General features: G+C 51.8%; 1 protein-coding gene and 1 long non-coding RNA gene across 6 annotated transcripts in view; one reads left to right on the top strand and one right to left on the bottom strand.

Annotated features, from left to right (window-relative positions):
* Nucleotides 1–40: 40 nt before the first annotated feature.
* LOC146010054 (uncharacterized) overlaps nucleotides 41–12,199 on the top strand; it is a 36,516-nt gene continuing 24,357 nt past the window's right edge. Inside the window, exon 1 of one of the 5 annotated variants that reach the window (XM_083150904.1) lies at nucleotides 41–58. The gene's annotated coding sequence lies outside the window, so the exon portion shown is untranslated. Of the gene's footprint in view, nucleotides 59–91; nucleotides 451–8,998; nucleotides 9,385–12,199 lie in introns of those variants that run through there. The other 4 variants (XM_083150907.1, XM_083150906.1, XM_083150903.1 and 1 more) reach the window with 4 other exon arrangements.
* On the bottom strand, nucleotides 7,907–9,433 carry LOC146010121 (uncharacterized). The gene is made up of 3 exons (XR_014444727.1): nucleotides 9,072–9,433; nucleotides 8,487–8,638; nucleotides 7,907–7,963 (listed from the first exon to the last, which is right to left on the bottom strand). It is a non-coding gene; the product is annotated as an uncharacterized LOC146010121 (long non-coding RNA).

Consider the following 12,199-nt stretch of genomic DNA (forward strand, 5'->3'; position numbering starts at 1 on the left):
ATCTCTAGAGATCCACTTCTAACCTTTGTCCAGGATGTGACGTCAGGTGAGGGCGGAAGTAGGTAGATGCCCTCACAAGTTTTTTTTATTTTATCTGTAATTTACGTAGGTGACCGTGTGGCTTGTTTTCTATTATTTCAGCTGCATGTACCGTCGCGGGCTCGCCCTAGTTTTGCAACTTCCGAGTCTGCGTCCGGTTACAGCAGTTAATTGGGACTACTACAGGGGGCGGTGCAGCATTAGTGTCCTACTATACAGGGGGGGAGCAGCATTTAGTGTCCTACTAGACTGGGAGAGTGGTCTGTGGTGTGCTACTATACAGGGGAGCAGCCTGTGGTGTGTGCTACTATACAGGGGGAGCAGCCTGTGGTGTGTCCTACTATACAGGGGGAGCAGCCTGTGGTGTGTCCAACTATAAAGGGGAGCAGCATTTAGTGTCCTACTATACAGGTGAGCATCCTGTGGTGTGCTACTATACAGGGATAGCTGCATGTAAAGCCCTACTATACAGGGGGAGCAGCCTGTGGTGTGTCCTACTATACAGGGGGAGCAGCCTGTGGTGTGTCCTACTATACAGGGGGAGCAGCCTGTGGTGTGTGCTACTATACTGGAGGATCAGCCTGTGGTGTTCACTCTAGGTTTGACGGCGGGCAGGGCCCGCTGACGGCACAGCTGGGGGCGGTCCCAGGCCGCCGATGTCACAAGATGGGCGTGGCCGGGCCGCCATCGTCACCAAATGGGGTGGGACCGTCCGGCGCCGTCACCAAATGGGGCAGGCCCGTCCGCCGCCGTCACCAAAGGGGCCGAGCCCGGCCCCTCCGTTACTATACTGCCGGGGAAGCGCCGGGCATCGCCGTCTACGGCGACGCTGGGCTTCCCTGTGAGGCTGTTTTAGTATGGCGCTGCAAGAGCGGCAGGGCGCATTTTGCCCTTTAAATATCGGGCAGGGCGCAGCGCCCCGCTAAAACAGCCTAGTGGGAACACTATCCTACTATACATGGGGAGGAGCAGCATTTAGTGTCCTAGTAGCCCAGGAGAGCAGCCTGTGGTGTGCTACTATACAGTGAGTGTGGCATATAAAGCCCTACTATACAGGGGAGAAGCCTGTGGTGTTCTCCTATACTGGAGGATCAGCCTGTGGTGTTCTCCTATACTGGAGGATCAGCCCGTGGTATCCTACTATACAGGGGGAGCAGCCTGTGGTGTCCTACTCTACTGGAGGATCAGCCTGTGGTGTCCTACTATAGAGGGGGTGCAGCCTGTGGTGTCCTACTATACAGGAGGAGCAGCATGTGATGTGTCCTACTATACTGGAGGATCAGCCTGTGGTGTCCTTCTATAGAGGGGGAGCAGCCTGTGGTGTCCTACTATACAGGGGGAGCATCCTGTGTTGTCCTACTATTCAGTGGGGTATCCTGTAGTGTCCTACTATACAGAAGGAACGGCATGTGGTGTTCTAATATGCAGGGAACCGTATGAGTCATCCTACTACATAGGGGGAGTGCATGTACTGTTCTATTGTACAAGAAGAGCAGCCTGTGTCATCCTGGTAAACAGGGGGAGTGGCCTTTGGTGTCCTTACTATACAGGGGTAGCGGCTTATTGTGTCCCTACTATACAAGGGGAGCGACCTGTGGTGTACTAATATACAGGTAGAGTGGCATGAGTCATCTCTTATATATTTGGCTACATCTGTCACTCAAAGTGTGTCTGGAGCTATAACGCTGGGTGGAGCCTCTGACTCACATGACTGACTCACATGACAGAACCAGCCCAGCGAGCCCACAGACAGTGCCAGACACCCTCTGCCTCTCCATGTTACACAGCAAAGACACAGCTACTCACCAGACACACCAGGTGAGCACCCCCCTCCCCCCCATTCACGGCATCCCCACGATTAAATGGCACATGCAAAACACTGACATGGCTATGGTCGACAATGAAAAAGGTTGACAAGATTTATTTTTCACTTTTTCAATGTTTTCATATTCGTTACCCCCCTCCCGCGATTCGCAGCACACCCCCGCAATTTGTGGCACCCCACACGACTCCCGCGATTTGCAGCCCCACCCGGTGACACCCCCCCCCCTCCTGCGATTCGCGGCACCCCGCGACCCCTCCTCCCACGATTCGCGCCAACCCCCCGGGCCCCCCCTCCCGCAGTTCGCGGTACCCCCCGCGACCCCCCCCTACCGTGATTCCCCCCCCTGACCCCCCCCTCCTGTCATTGCGGATTCAAAACTCAATCTCCCTAGAAGAAGGCAGAAGCCGAAACGCGTTGGAGGGTACACACTACTACCATATTTATACCTGCTAGCAACCAAGCTAGTAACATCTGGAAGGATCCCACGTCGAAGCGGCCGGTGGGTGCACACACCGCCACGCAGCGGAGACCTGAGCGAGACTGAAGGAAACCAAGTGTACCGGCAGTGGTGAGTATCTAGAGGAGGGCGAGCCAGGCTGGTCATACAGAGTCTTGTACAGGAGACCGAGCGGTCACCGTGAAGGATCTCCATCCAGAAACGGTGAGCCGCTCCATCTCCAGACAGGGAGTAGCGTCTGCCTCACTACAGCCCGGTCAGCCGTGTAACGCACGGACCTGCCGGTGCGACGTAGCAGACGGGCGCAGCACCCAAGTCCAGGACCCTGTGATCCCAAGCCACCTCCCAACGAGAAAAAACCGCGACCGAACACGAACACCAACCTACAGGTACCAACAATAACCGGTAATTAACTGACAGGAGGAGTACAATTAGCGGGACGCCGCTCGACATTGTTCTAAAGCACAGACTAAGTTTGAACACATTTTTTTCTCACCAAGGAACCCTAAATTTACTGCAATTATCGCACAATATTGCGACAACTGTGCACACACCGTCCAATCTATTGGACAGATAACTGACGACACGCTTGTGTTGATTTTTTCTGCATTTTTTTCATTTTTCATTTTTTTTTTTTCATTTTTTTCTTTGTTCAGTATCGTTATGTTTTGTTCTTTATCTACATTTTTTGTAATGTACCATATACTTGCCTTGTAAATTAGCGCACATGGTCCAGGTACATAGTGCATGTGTCGCATGTCTATTCACCACGAGCAATTGTAAAAACCTTGAAGGAATATAATATTCCTGTCCTTAGCGTCAGGCGTTTGTATTGAAAAGGTTTATTGCCGTATACCCAGTACTACTACTTACAAATAAAGAACAACAATTTATTTTAAAACAGCCTGTAGAATTTTCATTAACGGAGCGCAGCACCACAAAACTATTCTTTATATACAGAAGGAACGGCATGTGGTGTTCTAATATGCAGGGAACCGTATGAGTCATCCTACTACATAGGGGGAGTGCATGTACTGTTCTATTGTACAAGAAGAGCAGCCTGTGTCATCCTGGTAAACAGGGGGAGTGGCCTTTGGTGTCCTTACTATACAGGGGTAGCGGCTTATTGTGTCCCTACTATACAAGGGGAGCGACCTGTGGTGTACTAATATACAGGTAGAGTGGCATGAGTCATCTCTTATATATTTGGCTACATCTGTCACTCAAAGTGTGTCTGGAGCTATAACGCTGGGTGGAGCCTCTGACTCACATGACTGACTCACATGACAGAACCAGCCCAGCGAGCCCACAGACAGTGCCAGACACCCTCTGCCTCTCCATGTTACACAGCAATGACACAGCTACTCACCAGACACACCAGGTGAGCCCCCCCCCCCCCCCCTTCACGGCATCCCCACGATTAAATGGCACATGCAAAACACTGACATGGCTATGGTCGACAATGAAAAAGGTTGACAAGATTTATTTTTCACTTTTTCAATGTTTTCATATTCATTCTCATGTGTCGACATGGACACCAATAAAGTGCCACACTTATGTCAACATTTACATGTGTTGACCTTTCTGTGTTGATTTTTTTCTTGTGGCGATTCGCGGCACCCCCCCGTGACCCCCCTCCCGCGATTTGCAGCACACCCCCGCAATTTGTGGCACCCCACACGACTCCCGCGATTTGCAGCCCCACCCGGTGACACACCCCCCCCCCTCCTGCGATTCGCGGCACCCCGCGACCCCTCCTCCCACGATTCGCGCCAACCCCCCGGGCCCCCCCTCCCGCAGTTCGCGGTACCCCCCGCGACCCCCCCCCCTACCGTGATTTCCCCCCCCCTGACCCCCCCCTCCTGTCATTGCGGCAACCCCCCGCCCCCGCAACCCACCCTCCCACGATTAACTGCAACTCCCACGATTTGCGGCACCCACACACCCCCCCCCCCCACACGACCCCCCCTCCCGCAATTCACGGCATCCACCCACGACCCCTCCTCCCGTGATTCGCGGACACCCCTCACCTCCTCCCTCCCCCCTGTGCGCGATTCACGGCAACCCCATGATTAAATGGCACATGCAAAACACTGACACGGCTATGGTCGACAATGAAAAAGGTTGACATGAGTTTTTGAAGATTTATTTTTCTTTTTTTAATGTTTTCATATTTATTCTCATGTGTCATGTCGACAATGAAGTGCCACACTTATGTCAACATTTACATGTGTTGACCTTTCTGTGTTGATTTTTTCTTGTAGCAATTTTTTTCCAGTGACAACTATGTGCACGTCAACCTAGACATCATCAACCAATTCTTTGTATAATATATAACACCTGTTCTGTTTTACTGTAGGTGTTTTAAGTCAGATCTTTTACTGCTACTATTACTGTTTATGTAAATGCATTCTGAATGACAGCAACATCCTACCATCCTTCTACAAGAATATATAACCAACTAGGTGATTCATCGCGCCACCCCTGCCCCCCCCCCCTCCCGCAATTCACGGACCCCCCGCGCACCCCCCCCCCTCGCACGATACATGTCACCCCCCGCGCACCCCCCTCCCACAATTCGCAACCCCCCCTCCCGCGATTCACGCCCCCTCCCACGCTTTGCGGACCCCCGTCCTCTGCCGCGATTCGCGGACACCTGCACCCCCTCCCTCCCTTGATTCATGGCACCCCCGTGCCCCTCCCGCAATTCACGGCACCCCTAAGCCCCTCTTTAGTCCCCCGTATACTCACACACCCCTATCACTACCCAGCTTCCTGCTCTCCTGAACCGTAAGCCCCCCCCACACCCACAAAATGTCAATGTACTATCCACACTATCAATGTACATCTTACTCTGTAACCGCTTTTTAATGAAACAAAACAATACACACCCCCTTCCACATCATATGCTCCCTATTTAACACATTTCACCTATAACTCAAGTTGCAATACAGGCCATCTTTCATACAATTCTAACCATCTTTCTCATATACAAATGTTCACAAATTAAGGGGGCGCAGCCCCTTACGACGGTGTGAAGAGCGCCCGTAGGGCGCGATGAATCACCTAGTTGTGTATATGTGATTATCCTGGGAATAATACAGAGGACGGGGACATCTCTCTGGGGTATCTCTGTTACTAGGCCCATCTGTAGTAGACACGCAGTGACTGAGAACATGGTATATATGTGATTATCCTGGGAATACAGAGGACGGGGACATCTCTCTGGGGTATCTCTGTTACTGGGCCCATCTGTAGGAGACACGCAGTGACTGAGGACATGGTATATATGTGATTATCCTGGGAATACAGAGGACGGGGACATCTCTCTGGGGTATTCCTGTTACTGGGCCCATCTGTAGGAGACACTCAGTGACTGAGGACATTGTATATATGTGATTATCCTGGGAATACAGAGGACGGGACCTCTCTGGGGTATCTCTGTTACTGGGCCCATCTGTAGTAGACACGCAGTGACTGAGAACATGGTATATATGTGATTATCCTGGGAATACAGAGGACGGGGACATCTCTCTGGGGTATCTCTGTTACTGGGCCCATCTGTAGGAGACACGCAGTGACCGAGGACATGGTATATATGTGATTATCCTGGGAATACAGAGGACGGGAACATCTCTCTGGGGTATCTCTGTTACTGGGCCCATCTGTAGGAGACACGCAGTGACCGAGAACATGGTATATATGTGATTATCCTGGGAATACAGAGGACGGGGACATCTCTCTGGGGTATCTCTGTTACTGGGCCCATCTGTAGGAGACACGCAGTGACCGAGGACATGGTATATATGTGATTATCCTGGGAATACAGAGGACGGGGACATCACTCTGGGGTATCTCTGTTACTGGGCCCATCTGTAGGAGACACGCAGTGACTGAGTACATGGTATATATGTGATTATCCTGGGAATACAGAGGACGGGGACATCTCTCTGGGGTATCTCTGTTACTGGGCTCATCTGTAGGAGACACACAGTGACTGAGGACATGGTATATATGTGATTATCCTGGGAATACAGAGGACGGGGACATCCCTCTGGGGTATCTCTGTTACTGGACCCATCTGTAGGAGACACGCAGTAACTGAGTACATGGTATATATGTGATTATCCTGGGAATACAGAGGACGGGGACATCTATCTGGGGTATCTCTGTTACTGGCCGCATCTGTAGTAGACACGCAGTGACTGAGGACATGGTATATATGTGATTATCCTGGGAATACAGAGGACGGGGACATCTCTCTGGGGTATCTCTGTTACTGTCCCTATCTGTAGGAGACACGCAGTGACTGAGGACATGGTATATATGTGATTATCCTGGGAATACAGAGGACGGGGACATCTCTCTGGGGTATCTCTGTTACTGGGCCCATCTGTAGGAGACACGCAGAAACTGAGGACATGGTATATATGTGATTATCCTGGGAATACAGAGGACGGGGACATCTCTCTGGGGTATCTCTGTTACTGGGCCCATCTGTAGTAGACACGCAGTGACTGAGGACATGGTATATATGTGATTATCCTGGGAATACAGAGGATGGGGACATCTCTCTGGGGTATCTCTGTTACTGGGCCCATCTGTAGGAGACACGCAGTGACTGAGGACATGGTATATATGTGATTATCCTGGGAATACAGAGGACAGGGACATCTCTCTGGGGTATTCCTGTTACTGGGCCCATCTGTAGGAGACACGCAGTGACTGAGGACATGGTATATATGTGATTATCCTGGGAATACAGAGGACGGGAACATCTCTCTGGGGTATCTCTGTTACTGGGCCCATCTGTAGGAGACACGCAGTGACCGAGAACATGGTATATATGTGATTATCCTGGGAATACAGAGGACGGGGACATCTCTCTGGGGTATCTCTGTTACTGGGCCCATCTGTAGGAGACACGCAGTGACCGAGGACATGGTATATATGTGATTATCCTGGGAATACAGAGGACGGGGACATCACTCTGGGGTATCTCTGTTACTGGGCTCATCTGTAGGAGACACACAGTGACTGAGGACATGGTATATATGTGATTATCCTGGGAATACAGAGGACGGGGGACATCCCTCTGGGGTATCTCTGTTACTGGACCCATCTGTAGGAGACACGCAGTAACTGAGTACATGGTATATATGTGATTATCCTGGGAATACAGAGGACGGGGACATCTATCTGGGGTATCTCTGTTACTGGCCGCATCTGTAGTAGACACGCAGTGACTGAGGACATGGTATATATGTGATTATCCTGGGAATACAGAGGACAGGGACATCTCTCTGGGGTATCTCTGTTACTGTCCCTATCTGTAGGAGACACGCAGTGACTGAGGACATGGTATATATGTGATTATCCTGGGAATACAGAGGACGGGGACATCTCTCTGGGGTATCTCTGTTACTGGGCCCATCTGTAGGAGACACGCAGAAACTGAGGACATGGTATATATGTGATTATCCTGGGAATACAGAGGACGGGGACATCTCTCTGGGGTATCTCTGTTACTGGGCCCATCTGTAGTAGACACGCAGTGACTGAGGACATGGTATATATATGATTATCCTGGGAATACAGAGGATGGGGACATCTCTCTGGGGTATCTCTGTTACTGGGCCCATCTGTAGGAGACACGCAGTAACTGAGGACATGGTATATATGTGATTATCCTGGGAATACAGAGGACGGCGACATCTCTCTGGGGTATTCCTGTTACTGGGCCCATCTGTAGGAGACATGCAGTGACTGAGGACATGGTATATATGTGATTATCCTGGGAATACAGAGGACAGGGACATCTCTCTGGGGTATTCCTGTTACTGGGCCCATCTGTAGGAGACACGCAGTGACTGAGGACATGGTATATATGTGATTATCCTGGGAATACAGAGGACGGGGGCATCTCTCTGGGGTATCTCTGTTACTGGCCCCATCTGTAGGAGACACACAGTGACTGAGGACATGGTATATATGTGATTATCCTGGGAATACAGAGGACGGGGACATCTCTCTGGGGTATCTCTGTTACTGGGCCCATCTGTAGGAGACACGCAGTGACTGAGGACATGGTATACATGTGACTGTCATGTAATGTGTGTATGTAGGTGACTGTCAGTACCGCTCCCCACTAAAGTCTCCTGTTACCCATTGATGTGAGGGGCCGGTAATTCTCCATCATCCGGTCCTTGTGTAACTCCCAGGTGCTCTGGAAATTCTTCTTATGGTTCAGCGGGTGCGCAGCGTGACAGAGAGACAAGTGCAGGCGTATGTCCCCTGTGTGTGCAGGCGTATGTCCCCTGTGTGTGCAGACATAGAAAACACCGTTAAGATCCAACTCAATTTACTGACATAGATGTTTTGTTGTCCAAGCAGAGTCCTTCCACCGCCAGGGCCAATCTCTGTTCTTCTGCCGGGGCCCATACACACAGAACGATGATATATCGCTGGTACATACACACTGTCTGATGGCCTGTCAATATATATCGTCCATTTAATCAAAACGGACAATGTATCGGCCAGTGTGTATGCACCTTAACTATAAGGGGGCCAGATGTACTAAGCTTGAAAAAAGTGATAAAGTGCCAATCAGCTCCTAAGTGTCATGTTGCAGCCATTTAAAAATGACAGTAAGGAGCTGATTGGTTAGTGGATTATCAATTTTCTTGGCTTAGTAACATCTCGCCCTTGGTCTGCTCTCAGGGAAGGGGGGCCGCGGGTGAGAGTGTGTACCTGATACTGCAAATGCTACTGATCCTCAGACTCCTCCCCCTGATGAGGACAGCTGGTCACATGGGGGGTGACATCATTAAAGATCCTTTTCACTAATTAGCCGCTGTCCTGCCCCTGCACTGCAGCCGTGACCTCCTCCTCTCTCGCCCCGGGAAAGGAAGCTACTCCCGACTTCCGGCCTGTGCGTTCCAACTGACTTCCTGTATCCGGTCTACTTCCGGTCTCCCTGCGTTCCACCTGGCTTCCCGCTCGCAGCGCGCCTCAGCTTCTCTCCGGGACCAGCGGCGCCGGTCTTCATTCCTTCGGTCCGGACGTAAGTAGGGTGTTCTATTCCGGGTAACCGGGTGTGCAGCAGTGTAACCCCCATATTGGGCCCTGATTATTGGGGGGTTATGTAATGCGGCCTAGGTTGTAGCTATTCCCGGCCGCGGTGCATTATATACACATCCCAATGGCTCCTATACAGTGTTACATTGTGTGATATGAACATTTTGCAGCCTTATACATTTACATCCGTCACATATAAGAAACAACCTGTAATTTGGTATAGAACTGATGTGTGACGTATCAGGCAGCAGTGTATATAAACATTTGTGTTGTAACTTGATGTATACATATATAACAAACACATAAAAGGGTACTCTTTACCTAGAAGGGCGCCCATCGCGACCATTGAATGCACTAAAAATCGGGTGCGACGCGATGGCCGCGATTTCCCATAGGGACCAATGTTAAAAATGAGATTGGACCCGATTTTAGTGTTCAATGCCTCAATGCCCGCGATTTTTACATAGGAAACAATGTTAAATGGGCCACAGAGCCCTAATAGTCACCGTGAACTCTGAAATGGCCCCCACAATTGTTAACGCCACCCCACAATCAACGTGAACCCGAAGCGTGGCGAGCGGCGGCGGTACGCGTCCTCCGACCTTTTCATGCCCTACTAACAACGTCGGCGTGGAGTTGAGAATAGAATAGTGTGGCGAGCCACCGAGCCCGAAGCGTGGTGAGCGGACGCGGATACCTTCACAGTTATACGCGTCCCCTCGCGGGCTTCACAGGTGTCCGTGGCGAAAAGCGGACACCTGTGAAGCCCGCGAGGGGACGCGTTTACCTGTGAAGGTATCCGCGTCCCCTCGCGGGGCTCGCTGCGCTCGCCACGCTTCGGGCTCGGTGGCTCGCTGCGCTCGCCACACTATTCTATTCTCAACTCCACGCCGACGTGGATAGTAGGGCATGAAAATGTCAGAGGACGCGTACCGCCGCCCCTCGCAGGCTCGCTGCGCTCGCCACGCTTAGGGTTCACGTTGATCGTGGGGTGGCGTTAACAATTGTGGGGGCCATTTTAGAGTTCACGGTGACTATTAGGGCTCTGTGGCCCATTTAACATTGATTCCTATGGCCAAATCGCGGGCATTGAGGCATTTAACATTAAAATCGCGGTCAATCACCGTTTTTAACATTGATCCCTATGGGAAAATCGCGGTCATCGCGGGCACCCGATTTTAATGTACCCGCGATGGCCGCGATTTTTTTACCCCCGACGCCCGCGATTCCAATCGCGGGCGCCCTTCTAGGTAAAGAGTACCCATAAAAGAATTATATCAGCAGCGTATTGTAAGTAATAGAGAGAAAGGAAAGTTAAGGGGAAGAACAAGTCGGGTGTGAGAACCATCTTCCGGACATCGGGAGAGCGCTGTGCGGTTTCCTATTGTATACGGGTTTGCTCAGGATGGGGGTTGATGCCTGGTAGCGATATTTTTGTATGTATCCGTTTCCCATAATTCTATCCAGGGGAATGTGTCAGACGCAGACATTATAATACCGTCCAATGTTCTATACACTTCTATCCTCTGGGACCATTGGGAAAGGGGCGGTGGGAAGGTGGAATCCCAGTGGAGCTGTATGACTGCTTTTGTTGCACTAATAAAAGTTCTGGACCATCAGGAATTTCTGGGCCTAGGATTTCTCTTGTGAGCGCTATCGCCTCCTTCCTAAAGGGCCGGAAAGTCAAACATGGCCACCAGATATGTGTTGGGGAACCAAAGTCTGCATGAATTTTTATTTTTTTAAACCGACTTCGCCACTACCCAAGTGGTTATAATGGTGTGCCGAGCGTAGCGAGCCATGCGGGGGACGGGGTACACGTATGATGATATGTCGGGCATCTTTTCATGTGTCAACCAATTCCATGTTAACCATTTTCCCGTGTCGACCTAATCACTGTCGACCATATATCCCCCCCAACACTATCCCTCCCCGCTAGTGCCTAACCTCCTCTTCTTCATGCCTAACCCTTGGTCCCCCCATTAGTGCCTAATCCTGCCCCCCCTCCCTGCAGCCTAACCCTAGGTCCCCCCACTAGTGCCTAATCCTGCCCCCCCCCCCCTGCAGCCTAACCCTAGGTCCCACCACTAGTGCCTAATCCTGCCCCCCCTCCCTGCAGCCTAACCCTAGGTTCCACCACTAGTGCCTAATCCTGCCCCCCCCCTCCCTGCAGCCTAACCCTAGGTTCCACCACTAGTGCCTAATCCTGCCCCCCCTCCCTGCAGCCTAACCCTAGGTTCCACCACTAGTGCCTAATCCTGCCCCCCCTCCCTGCAGCCTAACCCTAGGTTCCACCACTAGTGCCTAATCCTGCCCCCCCTCCCTGCAGCCTAACCCTTGGTCCCCCTACTAGTGCCTAATCCTGCCCCCCCCCCCCCCCTGCAGCCTAACCCTAGGTCCCACCACTAGTGCCTAATCCTGCCCCCCTCCCTGCAGCCTAACCCTAGGTCCTCCCACTAGTGCGTAAGCCTGCCTTCCCCCCCTGCAGCCTAACCCTAGGTCCCACCACTAGTGCGTAATCCTGCCCCCCTCCCTGCAGCCTAACCCTAGGTCCCACCACTAGTGCCTAATCCTGCCCCCCTCCCTGCAGCCTAACCCTAGGTCCCACCACCAGTGCCTAATCCTGCCCCCCCCTTGCAGCCTAACCCTAGGTTCCACCACTAGTGCCTAATCCTGCCCCCCCCCCCCTCCCTGCAGCCTAACCCTAGGTCCCACCACTAGTGCCTAATCCTGCCCCCCCTCCCTGCAGCCTAACCCTAGGTCCCACCACTAGTGTATTATCCTGACCCCCCTCCCTGCAG

This window comes from Crinia signifera, chromosome 6 (genome assembly GCF_055691185.1).
Source record: "Crinia signifera chromosome 6, ASM5569118v1, whole genome shotgun sequence".
Lineage (NCBI taxonomy): Eukaryota > Metazoa > Chordata > Amphibia > Anura > Myobatrachidae > Crinia > Crinia signifera.